The sequence below is a fragment of the Pleurodeles waltl genome, chromosome 1_1 (assembly GCF_031143425.1).
Source record: "Pleurodeles waltl isolate 20211129_DDA chromosome 1_1, aPleWal1.hap1.20221129, whole genome shotgun sequence".
Taxonomy (NCBI): Eukaryota; Metazoa; Chordata; class Amphibia; order Caudata; family Salamandridae; genus Pleurodeles; species Pleurodeles waltl.
In genome coordinates this window covers 939,773,574-939,789,316 of record NC_090436.1, presented here as the reverse complement: position 1 = coordinate 939,789,316, position 15,743 = coordinate 939,773,574, and positions in this window count along the sequence as shown.

Sequence of the window (15,743 nt, the reverse complement as noted above, 5' to 3'; positions counted from 1 at the left end):
TGGTGTGCCATCGCCAAGGACGTCCGGACCCTGGGGGTCCACCACAGACGGAGCACCCACTGCTGTAAAAGATGGGACGACCTGCGCCGCTGGAGCAAGAAGACGGCAGAGGCCTAGCTGGGAATGGCCTCCCAACGTGGGAGGGGTGCCCGTCGCACCATGACCACCCTGATATTCTGGATCCTGGCGGTGGCGTATCCGGAGTTGGATGGGCACTTGAGGGCATCACAGCAGCCACAAGGGGGTGAGTACACTCTCATTCAGCTGACTCTGCGTGCATTACGAGGTGTCTGGGTGGGGGAGGTGGGCAGTGGGTTCCCCTAGGCCAGGGTGATCTTGGTAGGCAAGGGCCCTTGTGAGGCAGGCTATGTGGCACCCCAACCCCACTAGTGGTTAGAGCCATCTACACCTAGTCAGGCTCCTGTGACTTCCAGGTGTGCAGCAATCAGGCTTAGGCCTTGTACCCCATGGGCATGTGATTAATCTAGGAACTATAAGTGCATGGTGTAGTGCAGAGGGCTGCTGTGTCTGTAGTGGTGTTGCATGCAATGAACATGTCTTTCTCCTGTCTTCCCCCCCTTTTTGTGGTCTCCCTGTTCTTGTGTGCAATAGCATCATCAGGCAGAGGAGCATTGGCACTAGAGCAGGAGGGAGGTGCATACCACTTGGCCCTGGAGGGTGAAGCAACGGAGTCTGAAGCCACCAGTGAGACAGAGGACGCGGGGAGCTCCACGGCGGAGACAGGAGCAGAGACCAGCGACTCCTCCTCCTTGTGGTGGTGGGCCCCTCTGTGCCCTCCTCATCAACAGGTACAGCCGCCACCCCCCCTACCAGCACTGCCCTCGCAGCAGCCCCTCAATGTGTGTCCCGTGCCCGCTCACCCAGGAGGGTGGGCATCTCCTTCGCCCCAGGCACCTCAGGCCCTGCCCCAGTCAGCCCTGCTGCCCTCAGTGAGGAGGCTATTGACCTCCTGAGATCCCTCACTGTTGGGCAGTCTACCATTCTGAATGCCATCCAGGGTGTTGAGAGGCATTTGCAACAAACAAATGCATACCTGGAGGGCATTCATTCTGGGCAGGCAGCCCAACAGAGAGCATATCAGGCTCTGGCCTCAGCACTGATGGCAGCCATTGTCCCTGTGTCCAGCCTCCCCCATCCAACCTCCTCCACCCAGACCCATTCCCCTGTACTTCAGCCTAACCAAAGCACACCATCAGACCAGCATGCACACACATCAACACACAAGAGTGGCTCACGCAAACATAAGCACCACACATCCCACAGGCACTCACACAAGCATCATACCCATGCACACATACCAACATCCACTTCCTCCACTGTGTCCCCCTCCTCCATGACACCCTCCTCCCTCCCAGTCTGATCTCCACTCACACCTGCATGCACTACATCCTCAGCCACTACCTCCATCACCAGCATGCCCATCACCACACACCGCTCACGTGCACTCACCACCCCACTACCATTCACACATCCCGAGTGTCCTCTCTCAGTGTGTCAGTGAGCCCTCCTCCCCAAGTACACAAATGCAGCCACACACCCACTCAACAGCCATCCACCTCACAACAGCCTCCAGTCCATGCACCCTCACCCAAATTCAGCAGACGTACACCTCCTACAACCACTACCTCTTCCTCCACTCCCAAACCCCCTCCATCTACCCGTTCCAGTGTGACAAAAAATATTTTCCTGTCAAACCTTGACCTCTTCCCTTCACCTCCCCCCCATCCTTCCACTAGGGCCAGGCTTTCCAGGTCCCAGCCCAGCACCTCAGCCACCACATCCCCAGGCACAGTGGTGCCAGCAACTGCAGGGTCATGGAGTGCGCCAACCATCAGGGCTGCCAGTGTGCCACGGAGCGAGTGCAAGGACATTCCGCCACCTGCCAAGGTTAAAAAGCTGCCCACATCCCAGAGGGAGAAGTCGAAAACACCTGCCACCAAGAGGTCAGCGAAAATGAAAGGGGATAGTGTCAAGACAAATGCGGGGACAGCAGACCACCATGTCTGTGGCTGCTTTTAAATAAAGCAGTTTTGTTTTTTAAATGCAGCTCATTTTCCTTAAAGTAAAATGGGATGCAATTGTTTTTAAAAAATGAAAAGACCACTGTCGGCTCTGAAAAAAAACATTCTCTACCATTCACAAAGTGGAAGGGGTCCCCTGAGGCCCCTTCCCATTTGTGAATGGGTTAACACCAATTTGAAATTGGTGTTAAATGCGATTGTTTTGCGACTGCATTCACGGTCACAAAACAATCATACATACAATTCAGATTCTGTATTAGGAAGGGATGCCATGAACATGCCCCTTCCTAATACTGAGTTGCAAAACCCAAATTGTGATGCGATAACAAGTTACTGAATCACAATTTGTGCTTTGTACATCCTAAAAAGCATTTTTCTAGTCGCAAATGGCCTGATTCTGCAAATCAGCATGTTTGTGACTAGGAAAATCCTTTGTACGTGTTCGAACACACCTTTTTCATGGAAAATAAAAGCTGATAGTCTGTCTGTTCCCAATGTTCTCATCAATAAATCCTTATTTTTACTTGGGTGACAGCGCATGCCATCAAGCCCTTATAGATAGTTGTATAACATTTTTTCCACTCTTTCCATGAGATTGGGGGTTCCTCTTTTGTAGAAAGTATGAATATTTCTCTACTAAATCCTTCTCAAGATGTTTTTTTAAATTCGCAAAAACGCTTTAAGGTTTCTTTAAATTTTTAGTCCATTTTTCTTGAAAATTATTTTTCAATAGAAATGAAGGTATTTTATAACGTTCTATTGCTCTCTAAGTGTTGTTTTCCTTCCTTTCCTTCTTTTTAGACACTTTTTATCATGCAAGAAATGTGTAACCTTAACTAAAGGTATTTAGAAATGGTTATGTGCTTCCTTTTCTTTCCACACAATGTGTTCTTGTGAATTTATTTTGGGATGCTCCCCGAATGCTGCAGTGCCTCTTCACTTAAGTCTTGTCTAAAGTGGTGCGGTTTCTTTAAACGTGAGACTGTGGCACGTTTTAAATGAATACTCTAAGATCATGGGGCATTTTCTAGAGGACTTTGTCCTGCCTCTGATATGCGCTGCCTTCCAGCGGCTCCTCTGCTAAGCCGGAGGAATGTCACCCCACTGCTTTGTCAGTTAATGAAAAGGAAACATAAAATGATAATAACACAACGTTATTATAATTTTATTTTTCCTCTGGGAGCTAGGTTAGGGCAGGGCGTTGCTGGTCTGTGCTGGAGGAGGAGTGATCACTACACCACAGTGCGCATGACCGTTTGGCCGACCGTAAATGGCCTGTCAAAAAGTCATGGGCACTTAGCATTTCTCTACCTAGCAGTAGTGCCCAGCCAGGGGGAGAAAGTGCACAGGGTCCACTCCCTACCTGAGCACTGAAGCATGGCCGCTCAGACCAGTCAGGATGCTGCTATCATGCTGTTGACAGCAGTGTTGTGATTGGAATGGAATCTGGAAGCTTGTGTGCTTCTGGGAGTTAGGGTAGAGAACACAGGAGTGACAAAACCGTATCCCCAATGCAAAAGGTGTTTTTTAATTTTATTTGTTTAGCCCCCGCTACGCTGTTGAGAAGTAGCTGCCACCACTGCCTTCGTTGCTCCTGAAGAGGTGTACCAAAGCGTTGTGGCACACGGTCCCACTCACAGCTGCCTCTTGAGATCTCAAATGGTTGTTGTTACCACATGCCTAAGTGTATTTCAGTTTTTGGTGCCAGGCAGACTTTGGTTTAGAGTAGGGGAAGCCACTGAAAGCTCGAGCCTGAAGCCTGGCCCAGCCCAGGACTTATTGGAAGCCCAAGCCTGTAACGATCTGAGCTTTCCTGCTGCTTCTGCCGCTCTACTTCTACTCAGGATGTGGTGTTACGGCCAGAGCAGCCTATTAAGAAACACAGGAACCAGATTCAAGTCTGACATGACCTCAACATCATCTAATACTTGGCAAACCACTTAGGGCCTGATTTAGATCTTGGCAAATGGAATTCTCTGTCACAAATGTGATGGCTATTTCATCTGCTGTATCATGATCTCCATAGGTTCTGTTGGAATCGTAAAATGGCGGATGGGATATCCCTCATATTTGTGATGAGGTATTCCTCACCGCCAAGATCTAAATTATGCCAATAATTTCTCCATGTCTATCAAACAATGCATGTGACCTTTTTAGGTTTTTGCCTGAATGCGCACTTGCGCGCTACTTGCAAAATCTTTTGTTAAGTAACAAGCTTTAAAAGGGTTTAGGACAAGCCTCTTACTTACCAGAACTAACCATTGGCTTAGTCCAACATCGCTCTGATATAGGTGCTTCTGATTGGTCAGCATGCTGCCTCCATGTTGTCCTGCTTCACCTTCAGTGAACATTATAACATTTTTCTAATATTTATAATCCAATTAGATAGTAAAATAGAATGCAGAAGAAAAAACAAAGGTGAAACATATTGCCTTTGCCAATGCTTGTGGTGTAATGTAACTGGTGCTCATGTACAGTGCTCCTATACCTTTGGATTTAGTTTGCGCTGTATTTTTAAAATGCAGAAGTGCGGAAGAATGCACTAGAGGTATAAACAAAGCCTTAACCTGAGAAAAGACAAATAGGTACCCATTTACTTGTTGATTTGTAGAGTGTGATACCGGAAAACCTGCATAAATCGCTGGTTCCCTGCTTAAATTGCGTTATCTTAGGGAAATATTTTATTTCTCCCCCCAAAAATGTCCCTCATTATTGCGCATGAAACCACTTTTGAATGTGTGACTTCACACTACCAATTGTTCAAAACTGCCAGTGTTAATAAGTACTTCTTACTGCGGTGCTACGATGTGTCCTAATATCAAAACTTCCACATGTTAAATGCACTATTTTGAACTCTGAAGAGACGTTATCATTGTATATGTGGTTTGCTGTATGATTTACATTAACGCAGTGTTTTAGTGCCTGGCTCGTGAACGGCCTCTAAGGTCCGAGCCAGACCCTTGGCTCAGCTCTGGCTCGACTCTCCCTGTTCATTTGCTGGCTCGCCCAGCTGCACCTTGGCTACTCTGCCATTGGCTCTCAGCAACGGAGCCTCAGGTGCGCTTCAGCGCTTCGACGCCCCCAGTTTATCTCAAGCTTAGGAGGGGAGGCCAGGCTGCTTTTGCCCTTATATCCTCATTGCCAGCGATGAAGACCCACATGTTGTGGGTACAACGGTAATTATTTATGTAACCTATCAATGCTTAAGGATACCGGGTTGGTGCAGTTTTGGAAGTAACAGTCTCACCGTTCCTTGCTTGTCTCAGCTGAAGTGCTTAATTTGAAGCGGTGGTTACAGGTGGAGCCCAGTCGCACTCATTTGGGGGGACAGGACCGGGACCTATGTTTAATCGTAAAACATTCACCAGAAGAGCGAGGATGGGAGCTGAGGGGAAGGGAAGGTGAAGAAAAATATAGAAAAACATTGAAAAATTGAGAAAACGGGTGAAAAAGAGCCTGCAACGGTGAGATAAAGGGGCAAAGAGTGGACCATGGAGGATGAAGGAGGCATGAAGTGAAGACAAGAGTAGATAGCACTGGTATTCTGCAATCCCAACATTTGGCAGTGGCATCAGCTGGAATCTGAGAAAAACGTGGACCCCAGCACATTTTTCCAAATAAAGCCCTGCTCATCTGTCACTGCGAACCACAACCATCATGAGACTTCCATGACCCATTGAACACTCACAGGAGAAACAGGAGAATGGTGCAACAGACATAACGTAGCCTCAGCTTTTTATGAGTTGCAGAAATAAATTACAATCTGGTGCTTTATCCATATGTTTGGACATCCTCAAACGTGCATTTTGCAGCCATCTTTAAACATGCATCATAGTTCTCATATCTCATGACAGGTGCTTCCCAAGTGCAGTTTCGACAACTGGTGCTGGCATAGCCTGCAATGCTACACACTCTCTGTGACATGGGTAGATTCAATCAAACAAAAGCAAGGTACAATGATATCACAGACACACACACACACGCACACACACACACGTTAACTCACCCAATCAGTAACAACATGTTGAGGGCCTTTTCAGCTGTAAGTGTCTGAAACTCGTGCTTTGCCACAGACACAATAACTTACTGAGTCAACGAAATTCAATATGTCAAACCTATCTTTTTGAGATACTTTCTCACAAAGGAGAAAGAGGGCACATTTGCAAAGGGAAAGACTTTATGCCTTTCCTGAAACATTGGGCATCTGGAGTGCTGATTGCATCTGACTGCAACCAGATGCTATTTCTGGGAGGATCTGTTTCAACGTGACCAACAAATACTAGCTTGGTATTTGCTGAAAATCCAGCTGGCTGTCAGAAGGCCTTACTGATCGAGGTGCACTATGGCAGACAGGAATTGGTGGCACTTAAGCATAACTTCATTGTTGATTTTACCCTGAGGAGGGCCTTGAAGTCTTAGACATTTGGCATGGTACTCTTGCTGCCATAAATTGACAAGTTATAGCTGAGTATGTCATTATACCTATCTTACTGTAAGCTCTGCTGATCCTGTCAATCGTCTGCGGCTGAACTGCATGTTTATTTAATGAAGATGGCTCACCGCATCCATTGATTATATTTTCACTGATGCTGCCGAACGACCAAGGGGGCACCTTCCTAATTTTAAAGAAATTATAGGGCTAGAGGAGTGACATCATATTTACCTTAATTCTCTGAAGAATAACAGGAAGTACCATCACATAACCTATGCCTTGATGACATCAAAAAGCCTCTAAGCTCATAATATGACAAATATTCTTCTGTACGTACCATTTATAGTATAAGTTCAAAATCTTAATGAAGTAGAAAATAGACAATTGTGGCTGTCACAATGGTAGGGCTTATGAGTCACAATGTGATCATTTTTAACCCTCAAAAGGCAACCCTGTCATTGGTTACTGTGCCACAAAATGCCTTCCCTTCATTTTCATTCTGATTCCAGTGGAAGTAGCATAGTATACTAAAGGACCTGTATTTGTACCCTGAGGGTCATATATATGAAATATTGGTGCAGCCTACCAAGTCACCTTGCTGCACTGCATCACTGGGAATTGGCAGGAATGCCCCATACTTAAGGCAATACAGCCTGTCCCCTTTGCTGGCACACAATGGTCTGCCTAGCACAAAAACAAACCTGAGATGCTTCTTCCTCTTTCTATGTGTGCTGCAGAAAGGAGCACACATAGAAAGAGGAAAAAACAAGGGAAAAAAAGGATATTTCTCCTCGTTATGCCTCACTTTGGGAGGTGTAGGTTTTTGACACATTCTCAGGTCTGGTACTTCTGGTAAATATGAGAATACATCAGAATCCATGGATGTTGTATGGGGACACCCAAGCAACACCCACGGAAATGCCTGATTGGTGCAGATTAATACAATGCAGCAGTTTGCGCTGCACTGCATTACTCAAGATTTATGAAGCTAATCAGAGCCTGGCAAGGTGGCACTCAAGGTGGCCATGTGTGGCTTCATAAATCTCACTTAAGGTTTGCGTGGTGCAAACGTGATGCCCACTGTGTCCTAAATATGGCCCTAATTAAATTTAGAGAGCAATGAAGGTGCTCTTGTGAAAGCCATGGAAACTTATAGGAAGGCCATATTTGTTGTGTTTGTTATTCTGCTGACCTACGGATGATGGACCTACAAAAGAGGTCTAGCAAGGAGCACCCTGTACTTTCAAACCCACTGGAGAAGGTGATGTCTGCCGAAGTCAGTGAATGATATACAGACAATGACAAAGATATAATCCTTCCACGATAGGCAGATGGATATTGATGATAAACAATAGAGTGGAAAGGTGTGAAGACCGCTCTGTCTACAAGATGGAACACAACAGAACATTTTAGAGTGGTGCTTGGAAAACCAGACATCCATAGCACACTGAAATATTTGAAATGGAGAATACTGAGTAAAATCAGCATTCTGTACCATGGACTGTAATATCTATCTAGAAGGTGCTCAAACATTCTCATAGCAACATTTTGATGTGAAAAGGGACAACAGAATGAATAGGAGGGGATCCCTTGACCTCTCATTAGGCCTTCTTTGTCATATTCATTTGCCATGTGGAACAATGGTTCAGTGCAGGGTTCTGCAAAGTCAGTCCTGGAGAGCCGGGTCCATGCCAGATTTTTAGCATATCCACATTTAGAAAAAAGATGCTTCAGAAATCTACATTATTGTAAATGTGGATGTGCTAAGAATCTGGCATGGACCCGGCTCTCCAGGACCGACTTTGAAGAACCCTGGTTCAGTGGATCTTATTCCTAACAGTTATGCTCCATTTGTGAGAACCAGTACGAAACACAATTATAGTTATGAATTAGTCAACAGACGGTTCATTTATGATTTAATTGCGCTTGGACAGATTATCACATATGGAATAAACCTATTAGAAACTAGACTCATGCAACCGTTGTTCTATATTTATTATGTTGCAACCTGGTCCTGTATTTGGCCATAAAGGGTTTTGGTCCTGTGTTGTATACCACATTCATTTGCCAGCAGCATTTTTCCCCAAATGTCCATTCTTCCATACTGTCTCCTTAAGGTAAAAAGATAGATTTCCAGAATTCCTGATCTGACAAAAACCTTAATGAATTGAAAGAAAATATGCTTTAATCAACCATACCTCAAGGCATTTGGGCAAAGTGTAAGTTAATATACTCACCAGCCATATCATCACCACAGGAAAGGATCATGTGATATCAGAAGTCTTTTTTCACATGTTCTTTTTGCATTTCTTATTTGTATTTTTGCTTCATTGCTCTGTGACAAAAAGTGCTTCTTGGTGTTGCTGGCTGCTCCTGGATTCAGGTACCAGTAGTATTGCAGCGGAGGATAGTAATCTGAGATTTTATCTTCGGATATACCTAAGCTAAATGATAATTACACCTACTGCAGTTGTCGTGGCATAAATAATTATATAAAATACAAATTTGCTTATTGCTACCAGTGGTAAATGGGCTATTGCCATTATTACATGAAACTGACACCGGCTCCATGTTATTAACCAAAATTCATGAGGGAGCGATTTGGGAACATAGCTGGGAAAAGAGTCAGACACATTGGATGTCTAAGCAGTCTTCCAAGCTTCCTAGAGCAGAGCGAAATTAAGCACAATATCTCTTTATATTAATGTTAATCAGTCAGTTTTGTAACAAGTGGAGAATTTAGTTTTCTTTGGGGACAGGTCTTCCTCATTTGTTCTGAGCAGTCCCTTGTCTTTGACTTGTTTTTTCCACGCAGAAAATGGAAGCTGCAAATTAACAGGTCTCAGAAAGGATACCTATCAGCAAAAGGCATAACCTACTATGCAGATGCACAAACGTGTTCGTTGGAGCATGGTGAAGCATGCCCTTTGTAAGTGGCTTCTTTTCTGCTCGAGCATCACACACACACGTAAACATTATGGTTCATTAAATGTTGATCCCTGTGTATTAATTTGTGACTTGCATGTGCATAGAACTGAGTCCAAGTGCATGTGGTTTTCTCTCGGGGGTCTGCTCCCAGAAGGTTTCCATTCGACGTCCTAAGGGACAGAATTCATCTTGTCCATAAGGAGACTGGATGGACTGTAGTGGGCAACTCTAGCAGTGTAAGAAGTACAGAGAAATAGAGATTGAAACATTGTCATTTATTGGTTCCTTAATACTTCTTCCACCACAGTAATTTGTCACGAAATGCCAAATAGCATAAGGTTGTCTTTTTTATTTCAGGGTGGCATGCGGACGAGGTATCCACTGTCTTCCAGGTTGAAATGAGCCATGATGTGGCTACATCTAGGCAGTCGAGGTAACCCTAGACTTCACATCCCAGGACAAAAGTAGGTAAGTTCCATTGTAGCACTTCCCTTTTCTCTAGAAGTAAAGGTATCAGCCATGGAGATGTCATGTGATGCCGCTTTTGTTAACTACAATGCTCTGATGCACACTACATCCTAATACCTTTTGGCGTCTGTATTTCGTTTCAGGCTTACTGCCAGGATGTGCGATTTGGATGTCATTGATTCCAAATCCTGTGGGTCGCAGTAACATTTGGGATCTCTTTGTGTGGTAGTGCGTGCGGCAATCGTACAGTAGTGTTACTGCCGTATTTGTGTTTCCTAAATCCCTGGTAATGTATAGTTAGGTCTGAGACCCCCTTTGGGTCTGCGACTGTATTCCTCTTATCGTTCCAGTGCCTCCAGTCTTATGAATGGTTCAAACTAGCCTTGACTACTCCATCACAAGTTATTGTCTCAAGGATCAACCAGTCTCTTGGTTTGCAATATAAGGTGACTTAGGCCCAGATTTACAAGAATCTGGTGCATCAGTACTGAGGAGCCAGATTTCGTGTGCCCCCACCACCACCTAACAACACCATGTGTATGCCTTATTTAGAATAGAGCGCACCATAGCGCTTGTTTCCACAATAGCGTCATAATTTATGATGCTATTGTGGCGCTTTGCTGGATTAGCACCATAAATTATGGCACTAGTGCAGCAAAACACTAGGGAGGCCCATATGTTGTTATGAGCCCGTCACTTAAACCCCTGCCCCGAGCAGGCATTAAAAATTACATAAAAAATGTCACAGTTAAATCTTGTAGATTTCACTGTGCCATTTTTCACAGCCTCCCTGCGTGGGAACGCCCCCCCTTGCATACATTATATCTGGCACAGGTATGATGTAACGTGAGGGTTTACAAAGTGGTGCAATGCTACAATTGCGCCACTTTGTAAATATGGCAAAGGAGGAAGGCCTCAATGCCACATTAGGGTAAACCATCTCTGGTAGCTGTACTCAGTCTTTTTGTCACTTGCTGTGGTGCTGATCCGCAGGTCTTCGCTGTCATCTGCTGCTGTGCTCCTCCGGGACGGTTCTATGGTCCTCTGGGTGACTGATGACATCTTGTGGGTGTCTACTCCTACTGTACACTGAGAGGTAGATGAAGTCCTCTTGGCAGCAGCTGCTGCATTCTGTGTGTGCCAACTAATGTCCTCTGGGCAGCAGCTGCTGTCCTCCAGGCAAGGGCTGGCATTCTTAAGGCAGTTGTGGCTGCTACTGTCTTTTATGCAGCCATAGACATACTCTTTCTTCTTCACTACTGTGTTCCATCCCACTATACCCTTTTAATCTTTTCTCAAGTTTTGTACTCTTTTAGGTTGAGGGTTTCCGGGGGAGTTTATGTCCTCAGATGGTGATTTGTTCTACCCTTCTAAGAAGTCACTTCATATTCCTCACTTCTGGGTGTCTGGTTCTGGTGGATGGTGCAGGTTGCTGGACACGAGGCACATACCTAACTCCTTAAGGAACCACTACTCACTAGCATCAATGGGTCACCCCAGTTGTATGGAAGCAGTAATAAAACCAAGTGAGCTGAAATGAGACAAGGAAAATAATGAGTAAAATGTCCTTATAGAGAATTGTGAGTGGATGTTCTTGGAAATTCCGACCCCCTTTGCCCCCATTGCTAGACGTTCCAAGTGAACCACGTGATCTTGAATACCCTGCTTCTGATACTCTGTAGCCAAGGCAGTGTTTTCAGAAAAAAACGGTGCTATCTCCCTCTGGAGAATGGTTGTAAACTGTCACAATTGCAAGTTAGAGTTAACAGTCAAAGAGATTGCCCAAGGACAGTTTCAATGAATTAAGAGGGCAAATGAGGCAAAATAAAGTGGGGCTGGAAAGTGGTCCAATGCACGGAGGAACAAAAATCACAGGAACTCTCCTTAAGGAAGGAAGAAAGTAAGGCAGGGACTGGAATAAGTTCAGTACAAAATCTAAAGACCTAAACAATTAAGGCATAAAAGCAGGAGCAAGCTTGGTCAAAAGATGCATCTTAGTTGGTTGTCTCTCATTCTGAAGAAATTGCTGAAACACTGGTCTTCTCTGGCTGTGACTTTTTATAAATCTTTTCCTGTTGGTAACAGGTTTCAGGTGTGCTGGCTGGGTGTTGGTGTGTGAAAAAGGATAGGACCCCACCAGAGTGAGCTGAACACTAAAAACAGCTTGTTGGCCATTGGCTTCCTGCAAACTGCAAGGCGTTAAAGTAACCTGCAGCCCCCCTGCTTTGTGGACTGCCAACCCATTCAAAGGCCACAGCATCCATTGTGCTTTGCCCCACGACTACAGTCTGAAGACGAAACCTCGTCCTGCCTCAGTGAGAGGGTGATGGAAGCACAATCATAATGGTACTTAGCAGGATCTGCCTGGCCATATCCCTTCCAGAGGGGTACCCATGCTTACATATTTGGCACAGTAAGTATGGCCCACATCTGGGCTTATCCGTTGCACCCTGGACATACACTATGGGAAACAAACGCAGAGTGGAGGGAAGCCTGGCATTATTCCCAGCCACTTGTGTTCACTCAGGTCATGCTCCAGTTGATCAGTGGACATTTTAAATTGACCGAGGGCCATTATTTATGTTGTACAGAGATGAGAATGACAGATAGGCATTCTTAGAACCTCTGTCAGAACTTCCCTTGACATCGGGAACGATGCCCAAAAAGTGAACCCAGAAACCTACACTGAAAGAGATAAAAGAAGGGCCTTTATTAAGACTTCTTTCATGCTGGAACATTGAGGAAAACATTAACTTAATTAGTTCACTTTGAAGGATTCCTAAAGCCAGTGCCAGCTTTTGGGATGTGCGTGCTGGGAGGAGGCCCGGGCACCAATCTGCTGCCCCGGGCCTGTCTGCATTAAAATCTTACAAAGAGCAGTGTTCCTGTCACTTGGCACCAGTGATTCAGTTAAAGTGCGTTTAAACTCTTTACGACGTAGACACCGTTTTTAACGCCCCACCACCCCCCTTCTTTACCCTTCCATCCTCTCACCCCCTGCAGCCTTCCAAACATCCCCTTCCCTCCCTAACAAAGAACTTGGCATCAGCGTGATGGAGCTAAGCTGTGAGTTGTACGGCGAGTGGGACAGATGCAGAGAGGTTTGTGTTCAGAGGCCTGTCACTGCCCTGGTGCAGTGAGCCGGGGCCTGACCTGTGCACACAAAAGGGATCCCCTGCAGCAGTGTATCCTAGCAAAGGGCAACTCGGCGCGAGGCAACACATAGCCAGTCACCACACATAACACAAAATAGGAATGAAGTTGAGGAAATGATGAATAAGCGATTTAAAAAGGTGTGGGAAACAAAAAATGCCACACACTGCTCCGTACTGATAAACAGCAAGTGGTGTGAGGACAAAGCCTCTAAAAACAGAATGTTCCAGAATGCTTGTGAGCTATCTCATGGAGGTTTCTCTGTGTTCTGAATCTCCAGTTGTTGCTCTGCCTTGTGCTACTTGCTAACCTCCTGGGACTCTCTTTGGGTTATATATTTTGATAAATATGACAGTATCTAATATTTGCATTATTATCCGGGAGTACTGGATTGAAAGAGACAGTCGGCTGTTTCAAATCACTTTCGTTTTGTGGTAGGTAGATTTTGACAGCTAGGAAAGTTACAAACAATTATAAAAATAACGGAAAGAATATGTTCAGTTTTCCTCATTTTCAATCCCACGTTGTATTATCGATGAGGTTTTTTAATGTTTCGAAAAAAATAATATCTGTAGACTGGTATCATTTTCAAGTGAAAAAGCACGCTAAAAATGTATTTGGTAGTGGGAGTGTGTTCATGCGAATGAACCCAGCACGGAATAGGGATTATATATAAAGGTTGTGGAATGTTGTGCTGAGGGTTTTTTGCGCAGCACAGAATTTCCAGGAGAGTGGGCAGTGTGTTTTAAATGTCTTACTTTTTAAAACTCTGTCACCCGCAAGTGCTTTATTTCGTTTTTTCTTACAGGCAAAGCTCCTTGTTACTTTAGGAAGCAGCCTTTACTGAACACACTAATGTCTGCTTTAATAAAGAAAAAATCCTGCTTTCTGCACCTTTGTCAATGTAAAACTTAGACTTGAATATGAAGAATATTTTCCCTTCCACGTTAAAACAAGCATTTCAGAGCAGACCTTTCGGCTTTTCCATTTTTTTTTGTTTTTCCATGGCAGAAGTCCATATACACGAACTGCAGCCATCTTAGTCTGCTTATTCTCAGAGTAAAGGGAAAAGCTTTGCAAGACGGCCGCATGTGCACAACGACCTTTCTGGAATATTGTTTTCTTAAAGGAACAGAAAAACCTTGGAATGGTTTTTCATATAGCAAAAACATTCTCTGATGGTGACTGAGCACACATGTACATGCATACAGGTTGCCAAATTGAAATGGCTTCAAAATAGTACAATGATGGCTACCTGCTAATGGCAGCAGCGGTCAGAGCAGGGCTAGGGAAGAGTTGTAACTGTGCACCAAAGGTAGAAATGATTTGAATAAAGAGAGTGGATTAGGTGGGAAATTTGAGGGGGAGCCGACAGGCTTGAGCGAGAGAGATTAAGTCGTCTTCCACACACTGCAATGTAAGTTCCTGAAGTCAGCAAGGGAAGGATAGGCCTTCTGCAATCAGCACAGAGTGAGTCGAAATTCTCCTGGGGTAGGGCACACTCAAAAAGATTGTGCAAAGCCATTGAATCAGGAGCAGGGAACTCAAGTAAACAAGAAAGCCATCAAATCACGAGAAAGGGGAAAACCCCAAACTCTCTGGGGGTCATTCTGACCCCGGCCGGCGGCAGAAGCCGCCGGCCTGGCTGGGACCGCCAGAATACCGCTGCGCGGTCAAAAGACCGCCGCTGGTATTCTGGGTTTCCCGCTGGGCTGGCGGGCGACCGCCAGAAGGCCGCCCGCCAGCCCAGCGGGAAACACCCTTCCATGAGGATGCCGGCTCCGAATGGAGCCGGCGGAGTGGAAGGGGTGCGACGGGTGCAGTTGCACCCGTCGCGATTTTCAGTGTCTGCATGGCAGACACTGAAAATCTTTGTGGGGCCCTGTTACGGGGGCCCCTGCAGTGCACTGCAGGGGCCCCCAGGGGCCCCACGACACCCCATACCGCCATTCTGTTCCCGGCGGCCACAACCGCCAGGAACAGGATGGCGGTGTGGGGGTCGGAATCCCCATGGCGGCGCAGCAAGCTGCGCCGCCATGGAGGATTCCCCAGGGCAGCGGGAAACCGGCGGTACACCGCCGGTTTTCCGTTTCTGACCGCGGCTGTACCGCCGCGGTCAGAATGCCCATGGGAGCACCGCCAGCCTGTTGGCGGTGCTCTCGCGGTCGTTGGCCCTGGCGGATTTTACCGCCAGGGTCAGAATGACCCCCTCTATCTTATTCTTTTTTGGATAGAATAGGTTTGTTGCCAACAGTGTAAGCAAGATCTTTGAAAAGTGTACTAGAACAATTTGTTCCTTACTGTCTTTTAAAAGGATGCAGCAATTATCATGTGTGCCTAGGTTATCAAAAGGCAATTGGCAAAACACTAAGGGCTTGATTTAGATCCTGGTGGATGGAATACTCCGTCACTAACATGACAGAGATCCCATCCACCGTTTTACCATCCCAATAGGTTATGATGGGATCATAATATGTTGAATGGGATATGCGTCACATTTGTGACGGAATAACCTCCTCCGTCAGGATCTAAATCAGGCCCTAACTCACAAACTAGTGCATGTAAAAATTGACTAGGAATTTCAACTGTGCTGGGTAAGGGAGGTGTCAGCAGTGAGCTTAGTAAGGAACAGGACAGCCCTCTTTTTCTTGTGTCTCAGAAGAATAGACTGGAAGTAGATGTCAGTGAAGTCACACTGTTGTATCTAAATTAACCCAGAA